Source organism: Vespula pensylvanica, chromosome 4, assembly GCF_014466175.1.
Source record: "Vespula pensylvanica isolate Volc-1 chromosome 4, ASM1446617v1, whole genome shotgun sequence".
NCBI classification, from domain to species: domain Eukaryota; kingdom Metazoa; phylum Arthropoda; class Insecta; order Hymenoptera; family Vespidae; genus Vespula; species Vespula pensylvanica.
Window position 1 is genome coordinate 4,965,888 of NC_057688.1, and position 16,209 is coordinate 4,982,096.

At 33.2% G+C, this 16,209-nt stretch overlaps 1 protein-coding gene and 1 non-coding gene across 2 annotated transcripts in view; both read left to right on the forward strand.

Moving 5' to 3' along the window:
• Positions 1-16,209, forward strand: part of LOC122628573 (mannosyl-oligosaccharide 1,2-alpha-mannosidase IA) — a 301,060-nt gene that overhangs the window by 113,490 nt on the left and 171,361 nt on the right. The window lies entirely within an intron of this gene.
• Trnar-acg lies at positions 1,388-1,460 on the forward strand. The gene has a single exon. It is a non-coding gene; the product is annotated as a tRNA-Arg (tRNA).

A 16,209-nucleotide genomic window follows, 5' to 3' on the forward strand; every position in this document is an offset into this window, starting at 1 on the left:
CCGAGCCTCCTGGGTGAAAGCCAGGTATCCTAGCCACTAGACCATACCGGATTAATGAAGAAGAATTGATGTGCAGTTGTATAAATGCAGTTTCTTACATTATGCAGTATGTTTTATTCTTACAGTATGTCTTACATTTATGCATTTATATAACAAACACTATCATTATTTATTATTAACTGTTTCTTTAATCCGTAAGTAGCAGATGATTTGTATTTATGAATGTGTCTTAAAAATATAGAAATTGATGAGATTGATTAATATTTTATTTTAATAACTATATTTTATTATATTAGATATAAACTTTTTATCGATACTTGCTCTGCGATGTTTTTTACTTAATGTTGGGAAGACCATTCTGGAGCGTATAAAAATAAGTTTCCGAATTTTTTTCCAGAGATAATTTTTTCATGATGTAAAAACGTAACTTTTAGCTTTATGTATCAATTTTTTTTCTTTTTTTCTTTTACGTCGATATATTATAAAATGGCGAAGTTGTTTGTTCGTTTACGTAACTCACTTTCTGGAACATCGATTGTTGGTCGCCAGTATTGCAAAAGGTTGAAATATCATAACTTAATATCTCTACTTGATTTATCGACAGTAATATAATATTTAAAATATTAATTTACTTAATTTTATAAAATATTCAATTATTACAGAAATGGCAACGATTTAAAATGGAGTAATGTTTTTACTAAAAAAATAAAAAAAAGAATAAAATAAAAAGAAGGATAAATCAGTCTTAAATGTTTGTAAAAGAAAATTAAATAATCGAAATATCGAAAAAAAATCTCCATGTTGTAGAATATTATACGTATATTATACGTAGAATATTTTCTCCAAAAAATTTCAACGAAATTTAGTAATGGAGATTATATGTCTGAAATGTCGGAGGAATATAGTTTCGGGAAAAGTATAAAAGAAGTTTTAATAATATATTCAGTCTGTGTAATCCGTATCTCTATATATTTTTATAACTTTGCTAAATGTCAGAATTTTCAAACGATGTTCTATATACTTTGAAGCCTTGAGGAAATTATGTTCATATGCATACATACATATATATATACAAGTATGTGTGTATGTGTAATAAATTCGGTCTTTTCGACGAATAGTACGACAATCCATCCTCTAAAAATGTTTTATAATATTAAAATCACGGTTAAACAACAATCGAATTTGATTTTGACGCGTTGCAATATTGACATTGTTGAAAATAATTAATTATAACTCGAATATATTCTCATACTTTCTAAAAACATTTTTTATTGGTGTAACTCTAACGTAATAATTTTTGAATCGTTCCTTTTCTTTTTCAATTAATATTCCTATAATTAATAAAGTGTTGTTTTATAAGATCATATATCTCGCGCGTGACCTCAACGGTCCTGTGGCGCAACGGATAACGCGTCTGACTACGGATCAGAAGATTCCAGGTTCGAATCCTGGCAGGATCGAAAATTATTATTAATCATATATTTTTATTATTTTAATGTCTGATTACATATAAAACCAGTTTTCATATGTATTTCATTCATCGCTACGCGTAAAGTTGTTCACCAACTTTCGTTTGTAGCGTATTCGACTTTAGAAAATATGAACAAAATATGAATTACAAGTATAACTCTGTGTACCAACTGCTATATCAGTTTAATAAGCTTGTTTAATTTAACAATGAAGAGTTAGTTGTGTTACATGTGACATCAATTTTTCTATCAAATAAAAATTATACAGATTGTTTAAATAATTAAAAAGTTATAGAAATAATAAATGAATGAACTTTGACCGTACGGAAAGATTGATTAAAAAGTATAATTTATTTAATCTCAAGATCTCAAAATTTCATGCAATTCGAATATTAAATTGAATTATTTTACGCATTACAAGCCGTGTAATTTTTAAACGCTTGTAATATCGTTGAAATATTATTTAATTATATAGTTTGTCTATCTCGTGTTTAAATATTATTAAAATGCTTGACTGACATGAAACAAAGAAGATTGAAAGAATGAAAAGATTAGATTAGAAGTTACATTAACTCTTTTTCTTTTTTTTTCTACTACATTGAAAAGATCTATTTCCTATATTATAAAAGCTTTTTCCTTCTTACGTATCACACACACACATTCTTACGATCTTCTTAACGCGACCTCAATAATACTTCCTTCACTCATAATTTTTCTTCTCTGATCTCCAGTCAAGAGAAAGGAAAGCGACTTGTTTTTTTGTACCATAGGAGTACCACAGATCGATCTTTTTACATGTTTGTATGTGCTAGCATTACCCGACTTTGTCTAACACGCTCACCCCTTCGTTTTCTTGCTTCTTTAAAAATTAAAGAAAAATATAGTCGCCCTGGGAAACCTTTGGAAAATGTAGAAAGAGTAGTATTTTCGACGGAATAGGATCGTCTCGCTTTTCCCGAGCTTATCACGAGTTGACTGTAAATGCATGATAGAAAAAGAAAAAGAATAAGAAAAAAGAAAAAAGGTAAAGGGAAACTGAAAAAAAGAAAAACGAAAAAGAAAATGTTTAAAGACCAGCTCCCACCATTAAGGAAATGTATAAGCTAACGGAGAAGCTGAGTCTCTCGAAATTACCAGAGAGAGATGCTTCATGTATTATTAACGAGATATCTCGCTCTTTTTTCTTTTTTTTTTCCTATGCGAAAACTTAATTATTCGCACGGTCTATTTAAGAAGAAAATGGCGTTTCTTAAAGCGGAAGTTCAACCAACGCGATTTTGCACTACACCAGAAAATAATTATAATAAGGAAGACAGACAGACAGAGAAAGGGAGAGAGAGAGAGAGAGACAGAGAAAGAGAAAGATAGAGAAAGATATTTCCGCAAAATGTGTTCCTTTTTAAAAAATTAATCGGTAGAAATAAGCGTCGTTTAGTTATTTTTCATTCATTTCGTTCGTTCGTTCGTTCATTTATTTTTGTATTTATTTATATATATATATATATTTTTTTTTTAAAGAATTTTCCTCTTAAAACAAAATAACAGGTGCTTTATAAATAATACGTTTTACTCCGCGTGTATATAAATTTGATCGGTTTTGTTTGTAAAAATCACCTTTCCTCGTCGAAATTGAAAATTTTTGTTGGAATGGAACGAAAACAAAAAGGAAAAGAAAAAAAAAGGAAAGGAAAGAAAAAAGAAATTAAGCAAGCACTCTAAAAAAGGGATTCCATTACGTGCTCTTTCCCTTTTGCTTCTTTGATGTATGTATATATGTATGTATGTATGTATGTATGTACGGGTAAATATGCCGTTATCGTGGCTCTTCTATTTTTTTTCTCATCCTTCGGCTTGTCTTCTTCGTCTCTTTTACCTTGGCCTAACCTTCTCCAGTTTCGGGATGATAAAACTCGCTTCTCCTCCTACGCGAAAGGTCCCCGAGACCGTTTCATTACCGTACCAAGTATACTATACATATGTACGCAGGTATACGTATATAACAATCTATATATGTGTATGCATTTGCATACATACATCTACATATATAAAGGGTGTATCAGAACGAGTGGGAAATATTTTAGTTATGGCTGCTACGTGTCTGATCAATAAAAGAGAATAAAAAAAGAAAGAGAAGTTTTAAACTACTAACATATGATTTTGTTTTATTGAGTTATAGAGTTATATTTGATTTTCAGAAAAAATACTTTGTTCGCTTGTATAGCTAAGTAATTAAGTAAGTAAGTAAGTAAGTAAGTAAGTAAGTACTTAACTTAGTTTCATGGGAGATGTTTCATACGACCTTCTCAAATCTGAATACATGTTTGCAGATGTCTTATCAATGACTGTTTTATTATTATCTTCGATCAAATATACAGATGTTGCTCGAATTTCTTCGAAACTTTGTTCGATTTTGTTACGTTTCAAGAATTTCTGTCATTATTATCGTTCTGTTTGATCTACATGATTCTAACGAAAGAATTATTGCGATAGAAAGTTTGGATTAACTCGAAAACGAAATCAAACAGGATATATGTTTATCAAATGTCTGTTTTTTTATTTTTTTATTGTTTTTATGTACTAAAGCCATCTCTAGAAAGAAAAGAAAGAAATAAAATGAAAGAAAATGAAGTATATACATTAACATGAAAAATTTCTTTTAAAAGTTTACCTGGGTCACCCAGTACATACATAGGTGTGTCTTTATACGAGAAAAGGGTGGACCTATTTAAGGATATGTGCTTGCTCTCAGGAGAATGCGTTTGAGAGAACATGTGGATGATCCTGGACGGAATGGTGTTTCTAAAGGTGCCGAAAACAAGAAACACTATAAGTCGCGAGACGAGAAGGGAAAAAGGATCTACTTTTAGCGTTGGCGTTACTCTCGTTCTCGTATATTTTGGCTTAATTCCAAGAAACTGTCTGGTAAAACAGTGTCTTTGATCCTATTTATCTTGTTAATGGAAAAGGGATTTAAGTAGGATCGTCGAAATATTTTATTTCCTGTTGGATCGATCCAAAATTCGATTCGAGCAAAAACGAAAAAAAGAAAGAAAAATACAAACAAGAAACGAAATCAAATAACTTTTTTAAAAATATGTTTTCGTCGTCGTCGTAGTTGTTTATTTTTTTTTTGTTTTTTTTTTCTCTTTTTCGTGATTTTGTTTTCTTTTTTTATTCGAGGTCACGAGCACAGCATGTTGCTAACGAGAAAGAGAGAGAGAGAGAGAGAGAGAAAGAGATATAGGGAACTAATTCGCTGTAAAAGTCTCTCTCTCTCTCCCTCTCTCTCTCTTGAGAGAGAAAGAGAGAGAGTCAAAAAAAGAAAGAAGAAATGATAACGAAGCTCGGGAACACGAAAAAGACCGAAGAACGTTCTCGTGGGACGAGGTAAACGTTGCCGCGTGCTTTGTCGGCGTTACGAGATCTAAATTACGTGAGTTTACTTCCGGCAATGGTTTTCCCATTTAAACTCTTTTCCTCCTGTGTTCTCCACCTAACTTCCCTTATCGATATCGAACTTTCTACCAGTTTAACGCTAGATATTTCTAACTTGATATCGAGTGAATTAATTATTCGAAGGATAATATACGTTATTAATATCATTAATTGTTTTATAATGCAATTTATTTATATTATTAGATATTTATTAATATTAATATATTATAATGTCTCATTAATATTATTAATTGTTTTATAATATAATATAATGTAATATAACGTAATTTTGTAATTGAAGTTTTGAATGCGATCAGCGTTGAACGCGAAATCACGATGCAAAACGTTAAAAATATCCTTAATTGTTTTTTCTTTGTTTTATTCGTTTATACTCGTCGATTTATCGATTTGCGCTCATATTTATTTATTCTTTGTTTTTATTTTTGTTTCCTTTCTTTCTCTCTTTCTTTTCTTCTTCTTCTTCTTCTTTTTTTTTTTATCCGAAGCTCTTAAAATAGTTTGCGCAAACGTTGTTATCGCGTTTTCTTTCAGGACAACGAGAGTCGTCTCGATAATGAGATTTAGTAGTTTCAAGTGTCGCCTAAGTAGCTACGAGTGCGAAAGTCTCAGAAAAGGAAACGCGATTCAAAGGTTGTAAATTGGAGGTAAAGTACTTTTCATGCTGGCTACGATATCGGAAGATGGTGAGGAGAGCAGTGGAGAGGAGAGAAGAGGAGAGGAGAGGAGAGGAGAGAAGAGTATACGGACGAACGGATCCTTTTTACCGGTAGACGAGGAAAGGACTCGTCGAGGAAAAATAGTTGGGAGAGAAGTTCGATCGTGAAACCGAAGAGGAATATCTTCGTTTCGCTTTTTCTTCAACTGTGGAACTTTTTCTTTTGGTAAGGAAGAGAGAGAGAGAGAGAGAGAGAGAGAGAGAGAGAGAGAGAGAGAAAGAGAGAGCCTCTTACAAATCGGAGCTACTTTCAAACGTTTCAAAGGGAAACATTAAAACTGCAAATATCTTTTGAACTATCTTCTTCTTTATTTTCTTCTTTTTTTTTCTTTCTTTTTTTTTATGTTATTTTATTTTATTTTACTTCATTTTTTCCATCATTTATTCCTATTTCTTTTCTTTTTTTTTCTTTCTTTCTTTCTTTCTTTTTTTCTTCAAACCATCTTCTGGAGCATTAAAAAAAGGGGGAAAATAATTTTTAAACGTAGAATTTTCCTTTCCGAGTTTATTTTTCCTTCTTCCTTCTTCCTTCCTCTCTTTCCTTCTCTCCTATTTACAAATTCCTCAAATATCGGAGCTCGTTTCTTTTCAACTAACGCACTTCTTTTTTTTATCCATTAAAAAGTAACGAATAGTTTATGCATCGGGTGAAAACAGAAACAGAGCAGAAACGAAACAAAAAAAAAAAAAAAGAAAAGAAAAGAAAAGAAAAGGAGAGAAAGAAAAGGATAGCAAAAGAAAGGGAAAAAAAAAATAACGAAAGAGAATGAAGAAAGGGAAGAGAAAAAAAGAAGAAGACAAAAAGAAAAATAAATAAGAAAGGAAGAAAGAGTTAACGATAGCGAGATCGAACGACAACAAAGGAGATGACGAGGAGAAAGAGTTTCCCCTAAGGGAAAAATTTGGAGTCTGTGATTTAGGGTTAAATTTTTCCCGTAAAACGAGAACGTAACGTCGTAACTTCGTGGTACTTGGTGGTACTCTCGCATCACTATGCATAGCCACGGGTGTGTCCGCGATTTTATATACTTCGTAAACATTGCTCTAGGCTTCTCTCTCTCTCTCTCTCTCTCTCTCTCTCTCTCTCTTTCTCTCTCTCTCTCTTTTTCTCTCGTTTTCGTCGTCGTACTCGTTCACGTCGCTCTACCATCCGAAAATCACCGACGGTATCTCGTCGTTGGACAGGTTCTCTCGTTGGACGGTCAGTTCCCTCGATAATACATGATATCGTGCATAAATTTTCTTCCCAGAAAATCTAGGGAAACGGGAGTGTCATTAGAACGAAAATTTTCAGACGTGTAACGTTCGAGTTAAGTAATAAATACCTATACCAACCCCTGTATATTTATTATTAAATTTATTTTTACGAAATGATTCTAATATTGATATATATATATATATATTTTATATATTTATAATAAATCAAATATAATCGTATAGTCGGTCATGTTAATTTGATAATCGAACAAGCTATCAGTCAATTTCAATCAATCTTCGTATCTATGTGATACATAGGTATCTTGCTATCCAAATACTGAATTCAAATGGAAACGAGGATCGATGGACGAAAAGATATATATATATATACACACACACGTATTCATATATATATATATATAGAGAGAGAGAGAGAGAGAGAGAGTAAGAAAGAGAGATAGAAGATATTTTCCGGAAATTGGCATCGCAGGTGTCGATACGATCATCTTCTCTCCACTTCTATCTCTATCTCTCCATCTTTCTCTCTCTCTCTCTCACACACTTTCTCTTTCCCTATCAACCCCCCTCTTGGTTTCTAACTGGAAATTCGAATTTTCGAGTCGGCTCGGTCATTAAGAGATTTATCGTAGTAACAGAGAACTAGAAGAAGAAGTAGAAGAGGAAGGCAAAGAGACGTTGATTAAATCTCTCCACGTTCGAGACCATGGCGGTCTAGAATCTCTGACAAAATTGAAGAAGAGAATTTTCTTTCTCTCTCTCCCTCTCTCTCACACACTCACAAACTCCCACACCACACACACACACACAGACGTACGCATACATACACACGCATTCGGTAGGTTGGTAATCGCGGTAGAGACGGCTCGTAGTGAAAGCTAAAAAAGAAAAGAGAAAAGGGGGAGGGAAAACTTTATCGATTTCGTCGAATCCTCTTTCAACCTTACGAAAAAGAAAGAGAGAAAGAGAAAGAGAGAGAGAGAGAGAGATATATATAGCAAAAAAAAAAAAGAAGAAAAAGAAGAAGAAGAAGAAGAAGTAATAGTAGAGGTAAGCGTTTGGTAGTTCAGACGAAAGGAGCGTAAGATAAAGGCTCGGCTACTTTCGAAATACGAGAATCGTTATCGAGTATCCAGATAACTTCCTTCTCAAATTGAATTAAATCCTCTTTCAACCTCGAACGTTTCCTCTGATGCCTCTCGCGTGGCTCTACCTACTGCTTTCAGCCACTTCTTCTCTTGGACCCAACAAATTTCAACTATTCTCTCACATTTTCTAATTCCCATTCTCTTTCGATCGAACGAATTAACTAGCATCTCATTTCGTTTCGAAATTTTACCCCAAATCGTTCGAATCCTTTTCTTTCGTCGAACTAATTTTTTATTTACCTTTGTACCTTCTTTAACTGTTTTTTCTTCTTTTTTCTTTTGTACTATCTCTAAAAGAAAAGTAAAAGAGTGAGAAAGAGCGCACGTGTATCGAATTATTCCTTTCCGTTTTATTTTTATTTTTGTCTCATTTTATTTTATTTTATTTTATTTTATTATTTATTTTTTTATTCTTATGCATTCCTTTGGGAAAAATAAGAAACGAAATTCTAGATATTCACTCGAGATGAACTCTATTTTCGTTGCTAACGAAAATGTCGTTTACCGCATCAACTTTAGCTTAAAATCTCGGGTCAGGTGATAAAAACGAAGTAGGTTTTCCCAGATTCTCCGGCTCCATGCCCTGAGGCTTTGGGACAACCATAGTAATTTGCAATTTTTATACATTCTATGCACAGGTAGAGAGAGAAAGAGAGAGAGAGAGAGAGAGAGAGAGAGAGAGAGAAAGCCTCGACTAGCGTTGTTTACTATGTATATCTATAGTATACGTCGATAATGTAGACTGCTAAAGTTAATCCATTTTATATTTTCTTATCAAAATATTACAATATTACAAACTAAATAATTCTCTCATATCGATATATAATGTTGTGTATATATATATATACACACACACATTGTATACATATATAGTAGGTATAGTCAAAAGCTAAAAAAATTTAATCAAAGCTAAAGATAATTAATTTGATAATTGATATACAATATAATTATAATACAAATATATATCAATAATGTTATAAGAGGAACCTTTTAAAAAAGATTTAATCTGTTAAATAATGTGTATCTATTTCGTTTAAGAAAAATTAAGAAACAACGAATATAATCGTCAAGCGCGAGTTAAGAGGTTAAAAAAGATTTTCAAAATGCACGATAATCGTGAAAGAATCTTCAAAAATTCATAAAAACGAAATAGAGCGAAGATTTAAAATCGTTCCAAAGATATCATTTTATCTATTTATTCCCCGAAACGTTTCACTATTTTTTATCACTTTTATTAACTTCGTCATATAATATTTTTTCTTTTCATTTCTTTTTTTTTTTTTCTTTTTCTCAAAGATTAGAGATTAGTAAAGAAACATATCACAATCGTTTAAAGAGCAACGAAATGTTTTTTTTCCCTGTTTTCTTTACTGTTTCCTTTCTTTTCTTCTTCTTCTTCTTCTTTCACAACGAGTAAGGCAACGATAAACGTCTTTAAATGTCGTGACCTCATGGTATAATCGAGAAAAAGAAAATGGTATCGCAGTTTCAGGCACTTTTGTTTTCTCGAAACATTGCCGCGCCGTACCGTTCCCTTTGGAATTAGTACTAACGGCTTTCACGTGCCGCTCGAAATGAGAGAAAATATCTATCGTGAATGGCTACCCCTGTTACTAGCACGAATCACGCGAGCTAACTCGAAATGATCTCTACGTGGATACGTAGGATCATCATTGATCGATCTTACTCGAATTACCGGCTATTAAATTGTCTTTTTCGTTCCTCGTAATCTTACTTGTTAAATAGTCCGACAAATTCTTTTTACATATTTCTTTTCTCTCTTCTTTTTTCTAATTACTATTATTTTTATTTTCGTTTCTTATTATCATTATTTCTTTTTAATAATAAAAAACAATTCAAATGCATATATCGATCGTATCGGCGAAACATTTTAATACGTTTCAACGAAAGAAATTGAAATCCTTCGAATAGATTTAAATCCTCGAAAATTTATCGCGTATTTATCACAATGCAGGTGGTACCAAATCGATAAGGATTATCTTCTCTAGGATGGACGTGAGGTTATGATAAAAGACAAAAAGAGAAGAAAAATGCAAGCAAGAAACAACGACGACGACGATAAAGACAGGAAACAAAACATTACGAAACAAAAATCGAGGAACAAAAAAAAACGAAAAACAAAACCATCATCGCTATTACCACCAACGAAAAAAGAAAAAAAAATATATATATATACACCAAAAGATAAGAACAAGGAGAGAAAATATCTGCATACAGTAGATGGAGAATCTTTCCTTTAGCCTCATCTTCGAATCTCCTTTCTCGCGAGGACCATTCCTCTCGAGGCAAGTTACGTACCTTAAGGCGCTTTCTCACAATGTTTTACGAGCGGTCGTATGTCATCTCGCTACCGTCCTGCTTTCAACTCAAAACGGAAACCGCGATGTAGAGACTTCTCTATCTATCTCTCTTTCCTTCTTTCTCTCTCACTTTTTTCGTTTTCTCTTTCTCTCGTATTTCGTAAAGGCATCCTTACCTTACCCTTAACCAAAGAGCAATATGTCAAGGAAAGTAAAGTGTCCCGTGTGGAAATTCAAGTCGATAGTGTGTACATTATCGGTTAACGTTTAGATCCCATTCTTCCCTTTTCCTCTTACTCTCCTCCCTTCTCTCTCTCTCTCTTTCTCTTAACTATCTTCTCGTAGCAAACGATACACTTCATTTTGAATCGGCTGGGATAAGAGAAAGAGACAACGATGGTGAGGGATGGTCGTTGAGACAGAGTGATGCTGTAGTGGGGATAGATTCTAGGAAGAAGATGATGAAGAAGAGGAAGAAGAGGAAGAGGACGAAGAGGACGAGGTAGAGACTTTTCCAAGATGGCGAGAAATCAAGGAACGATGTAAAACACAGCTGTTACTAACGATGCCTTTAATGACACAACCCGGTCTGCGGTGTCTCAGAAATATATAGTTAGTACCTAGACATATCGCAATTTGACATTAGCATTATCAACAATATGATAGTATCCAGAAGTGAAAGATCAGAGTCTCCTCAAGTGATCAAAATGACCAAAATGATATTTTCAAAAGTTACGATAAGATCGACTCCTATTCTTCTTCCTCTTTTTCTCCTTCTTCTTAAATGTTCAAGATCGTTGCATAATACATAGATTAATTTTCTTTCTTCGTGCGAATATCTACGATTAATTATCATACGTTTTTTTCTTAAGTCGAAAAATCGATTTTTAATCGAATAGATCTTTTAATATATTTTTTTTGACCTTTTTAGATTTTTTTCTTTCTTCCTTTCTTTCTTTTTTGCTTTCTTTCTTGGCGACTAAGAGGGGAGGTTTTTCGTAGTAAATAATTCGATAGAATTTATAGGAGAATTAGTATATTGGCGGACATTATAGTCATCTCAAATGTTCTTTGGATTCCTACGAAGGTAGGTATCTATGAATGCGATTGGAAAGTCGATTACCCAAAGATTACTGCAATTGCAAGAACAAGTTTCTCTCTCCCTCTCTCTCTCTTTCTCTCTCTCGCTCATACTACACTTCCGAGTGCATTGATATTCAACTAGGTGCACGCTACGGTAATTTCTCGTGACCTGAGTGTTCGATCGATTTTCTATCTTTGTCCATTCCTCTTCGAGAAGGAACATTCCGTTCTCGAAAATAGCTATTCTTTCCGCACATCTTTTGCTCCTTCAAAGTACTTCTTTCTTTTTTCTTTTATCTTAAATCTTTTAATCTTTGTTAGAAAATCTTTCGAAGTTTTACAGATTGGAAAGAGATTGTTACTTTTTGATCATCCTGTACATACGGTAACAAATTATGCTTCTCTCTCTCTCTCTTTTTCTTTATTTCTCTTTATTCTTGCGGTCTTTGCTTCCAAGTATCGATACGATCTGTATGGAAAAGAAGAAGAAGAAGAAGCAGAAGATGCGTCGGCTGTTCAAAAGAAGAAGAATCTCAATCCTACTGCGAACGAAACGTTTCAACAGAAAATACTTCCATACCTGTCCTATCTCTTTCCTTTAATTTATTATAATAATTATTTCAATCTTTTCTTCTCGCAAAGAGAAGGACAAGAAAAATATTAATACAGTTTTCGACGATATTAAAAAAATTAATACAACTTCGTGTTAATCGTAAATAAAAAAAGAAATAGAAAATAAAACATGTTTAATGGCTATCGTTATTTTTCAATGTTCATTTACTGATAACAATAATGATAATAATAAAGATGTTCAAGGAAGGAAAGAAAAAGAAAGAAAATAACTCTGAGAACGTCCCGATCTTTAGTTCGTGCTCGTTAAAAGTACATTAGCGTTGGCTATATTTTCATGGAATTTCAACGGGGTATACGGTAGATCCTATTTACACAAAATGTATTGCTAAATAAAATATCAGGCATTCGATTTACGAAGGACAGTAGAACTCATGATCGATCTTCCCTGATTATAATCAATCTCTCGTAATGAATCTCTCTCTCTCTCTCTCTCTCTCTCTCTCTCTCCCCCTCTCTCTTTTTCACGCGCATGCGCTCATCCTCGTCCGCGAAAATTCGGACTTTAACGCGATCGATAAAGTTTAACCTGTAATGATAAACTATTAAAGATTTCTTCCCGAAGTTCCATCTATAGAGATTGATTGAACTAATTCAATCATTATGAATAAATTAGATCATACACACAGTTTTCGCTTCGCGGGGTTTAATTTAAAAGGATTTTTATCAGGAAGGATATTTCAAACTCGAACTTAAAAACATAGATATATCCAATACGAAATGAAATGGAACGTTTGGAAATGAAAAAAAAAAAAAAAAACAAATAAATAAAAAAAGAAATAAAAGGAAATCTGACGTGGAAAAATTTTTGACTGAATTTATTTCGAAGAATAATCGCGTACATATGTGTATATGTATGTGTACATATATATATATATATATATATATATATAAAAAGAAAAAAAAAACACATAAAAAATACAATAACAATAAAAAAATGAATGAAGTGAATTATTCGTATCGATGAAAATTGTTCTATGGTTCATGTCGATACATAACGTAAATCGTGCACGATTTTATTCGAGATTATCGAAGCGATCATCCGTCCGATTTAAGGTTGTACTCTTCCTCGTACACGTACGTCGATCGATCGTCGCGCGATCATTTTCACACGAACCTATCGAAGATCACTGACATTAGTGGTGCGGTGAATCAGTGCGATAAAGCGTTCGCACGTGTTCCGCTCGATTTAGTCTAACTCTGCGTTATCAAGCTTTGATGTCCGGCGTTTAGAAGATCTCTCTCTCTCTCCCTCTCTCTCTCTCTCTCTCTCTCTCTCTCTCTCTCTATCTTTTTCTCTCTTTCCTTCTCTCGTTCACGCAGATACTCCCACGATCGTTGTCTGTTCAAGATGACGAGCGTCTCGAATCATTGATATGGTCTTGAGTATAGAGAAAATGATCCTAATCGACGATACTCAAGATTTTTTATCATTTTGTTTCGTCGTTTCCGTTCCTTTTTTTTTCCTTTGTTTTTTTCTTTCTTTTTTTTTTTGCCTCGTTATTCGATTTGATTTTATTATTTTTCTCTTATTTCTTCTTTCTTTCTCTCCCTTTTTCATTCGACCCAAAAGACCAAGCAATATTTCTCGTTGAAATATTTTTCTTCTTCCTCTTCTTCTTCTTCTTCTTCTTCTTCTTCTTCTTCTTTTTCCTCCTCCTCATCTCTTTTTCTTCTTCTTTTTTCTTTTTTTTTTCTTTCTTCACTTTATTTTTGCGGAAATATGAGAGTATATATATTTATTATTTTTTTCTAGTATCCACACGGACACTAATTAGACTTTTGTTTGGATTACTTCAAAGTGAGGGTGGAAATGGGGTGTCAGGGAAATACTCGTCGACGGACGAACCGGTTGAGAAAAGGAAAACAGAAATAAAAACAAAAAGAAAGAGAACAAAAAAGACAAAAAAAAAAGGAAACGAATGAAGTATAAAAAAAAAAAAAACAAAAAGAGAGAAAAGAAATGGCGGAAAGTAATGAGAGGACACGGTAGGAGAGAAGTTATTCGACTTTCAAAGCGAGTAATCCTCGTCGTAGGACAAGTTCGTTTCGTATCGCTACGGGAACTCGTAACTTTGTCCGGTCACCGTAGACCGCCTCGAGAGCTGGATTAAACTTGAGTTTAGATATGAATTATGTTACGCGCCGCGTTTTCCGCGCACGAGGAACAATGAGTTGGTAAAAGTAATGAAACACCGTCGTGTCCTGCGAGCTTTCCAGCTTCCGTGTCTGAGCCAGCGTAACCAGTTTTTTTTTTCTTTTATCCTTTTGCCTTTTCTTTTCTTTTCTTTTAATTTTATTTTCCTTTTCTTCCCTTTTTTTCTTTCCTTTTTCTTCTCTTTTTTTTTTTTTGAGAGGAATAGAATGAAAGATTTCTCTCTGTCTTCCTCTAACTCTCCCTTTTTTTTTCGTATTTGTCCTGTTTGTTCTTTTTTTTTTGCTTTCTTTCTTTTTTTCTTGTTCTTTTTAAACATCGAGGAAGAGAGAGAAAAAGAGAGAGAGAGAGAGAGAGAGAGAGAGAGAGAGAAGTACGTAGTTTTCTCTTCTGCATTTTCGAGTTACCGGAAGGAAGAGTGCGACACTCCGTGAAACTACTCGACGACTAAGATAAATTATAGACTTGGCCCTTCGTCAGATGATTTTTATCTCGTACTTTTATCTCTTACGAACCGTCCTCTCTCTTCTTTTCTTTCTTTTATATATATATATATATATATATATATATATATATATATATTCCGTATTTAGTCGATGCCAATTAATTTTAATTGCAAGGTCGATATTGAAGACGATACAAAATTTTTATTTCTAAGATCTTGTCATTGTCATTATGTCGAACTTTCGACGTTGACAAAAATGTCTTATCTTATCACAGGTAAGATTCGATCAAATTTTAATTCGATTATCAATTTTAATTGTTTAAGGGAGAGAATCGCGATATCGATCAATACTTCTTTTTCTTCCCTTTTTATTTTTTTTATTTTTGTAATCGCACGATATCGATTCCCATCGATTGTAACAATGTGAAGTATTTATGTCAAACTTTTACTCTCGGAAAGATTTTTTTCTCGAGCGAGTGGCCCTTCCTGTTCTGTATTATGATTCCCTCGGTCGGTGATGCGATCACTATAATTACGTGACGTCTCGCGGTCGCTATTAATGGCTATCTTATTGCAGCATCTAATTGCACCTGCTGACCGCTCCGAGCATTTTTCGTGGATCTTCTCCAGGAAAAAGCTGCGGGAACTTTCACCATTCGCACGTAAAAACGTGTACAGTGAACTTCAATGATTATGTCCGACAGGGATAGATATCACTTTTATTTGCCGAAAATTCTTTTTTGCTTTTTTTCTTTCTTTTCCATCTTATCTTTGATATCTCTTGATTGTACTTAAAGTAACACTTAATCCTTCATGATTAGCTTACATCGATCAAACAAAAAAAATCACGAATAATCAGTCAATATTATTTCTCACGAAAGTTGAAAATCGTGGAATCGTTAGAGTCCAGTGTACTTACACTGTACTTACTATCCTCTCACTTTTCGAGAATCTCATACAGCTTATCCTAACGTTTCGATAGCAGACAGGATCGATATGCAACTCCGGCAAAGGAAGAACTTCATGTTTGCGAAACCTCGTCCTCCAAGTAACAAAATTACACGGTTCGGTAAAGGTCGTTTGTTCGAGCCGCTAGGATCACTCCTTCGACGTAATACTATACGTCCTCTTCGTCGATTCAACACCTGGTCTTCCTCTCTTCTTAAACAATGATTACGCACAAATCATTGAAAATTTAAAACGAAAAATCAAACGATCGATAAACATCCATTTATTTCATTATAAACAACGATTTATCCTTTGAAAGATAAATGAACGATCAAAGATTAAAATGAAAAATAAAATATATTCGATTATGTCATAGCATTATCGGGTGTTTCGAATTAAGAAAGAAAGAGAGAATTAAAAAGAAATAATTATTAATTAATTTTGGAATAATAATGAATATAATAATAAAGCTTAGTACAATGTGATATAGAACGAGGATTATTATTAATATTTCGATCGTTCCAGTTGAAAAAATTTTCTCGAACTAACGAACCATCATTTAAGATCATAGCAATGATCGTCTTTTATGGTGTATACCATGGTGGAAATAGTTACGATATCGTT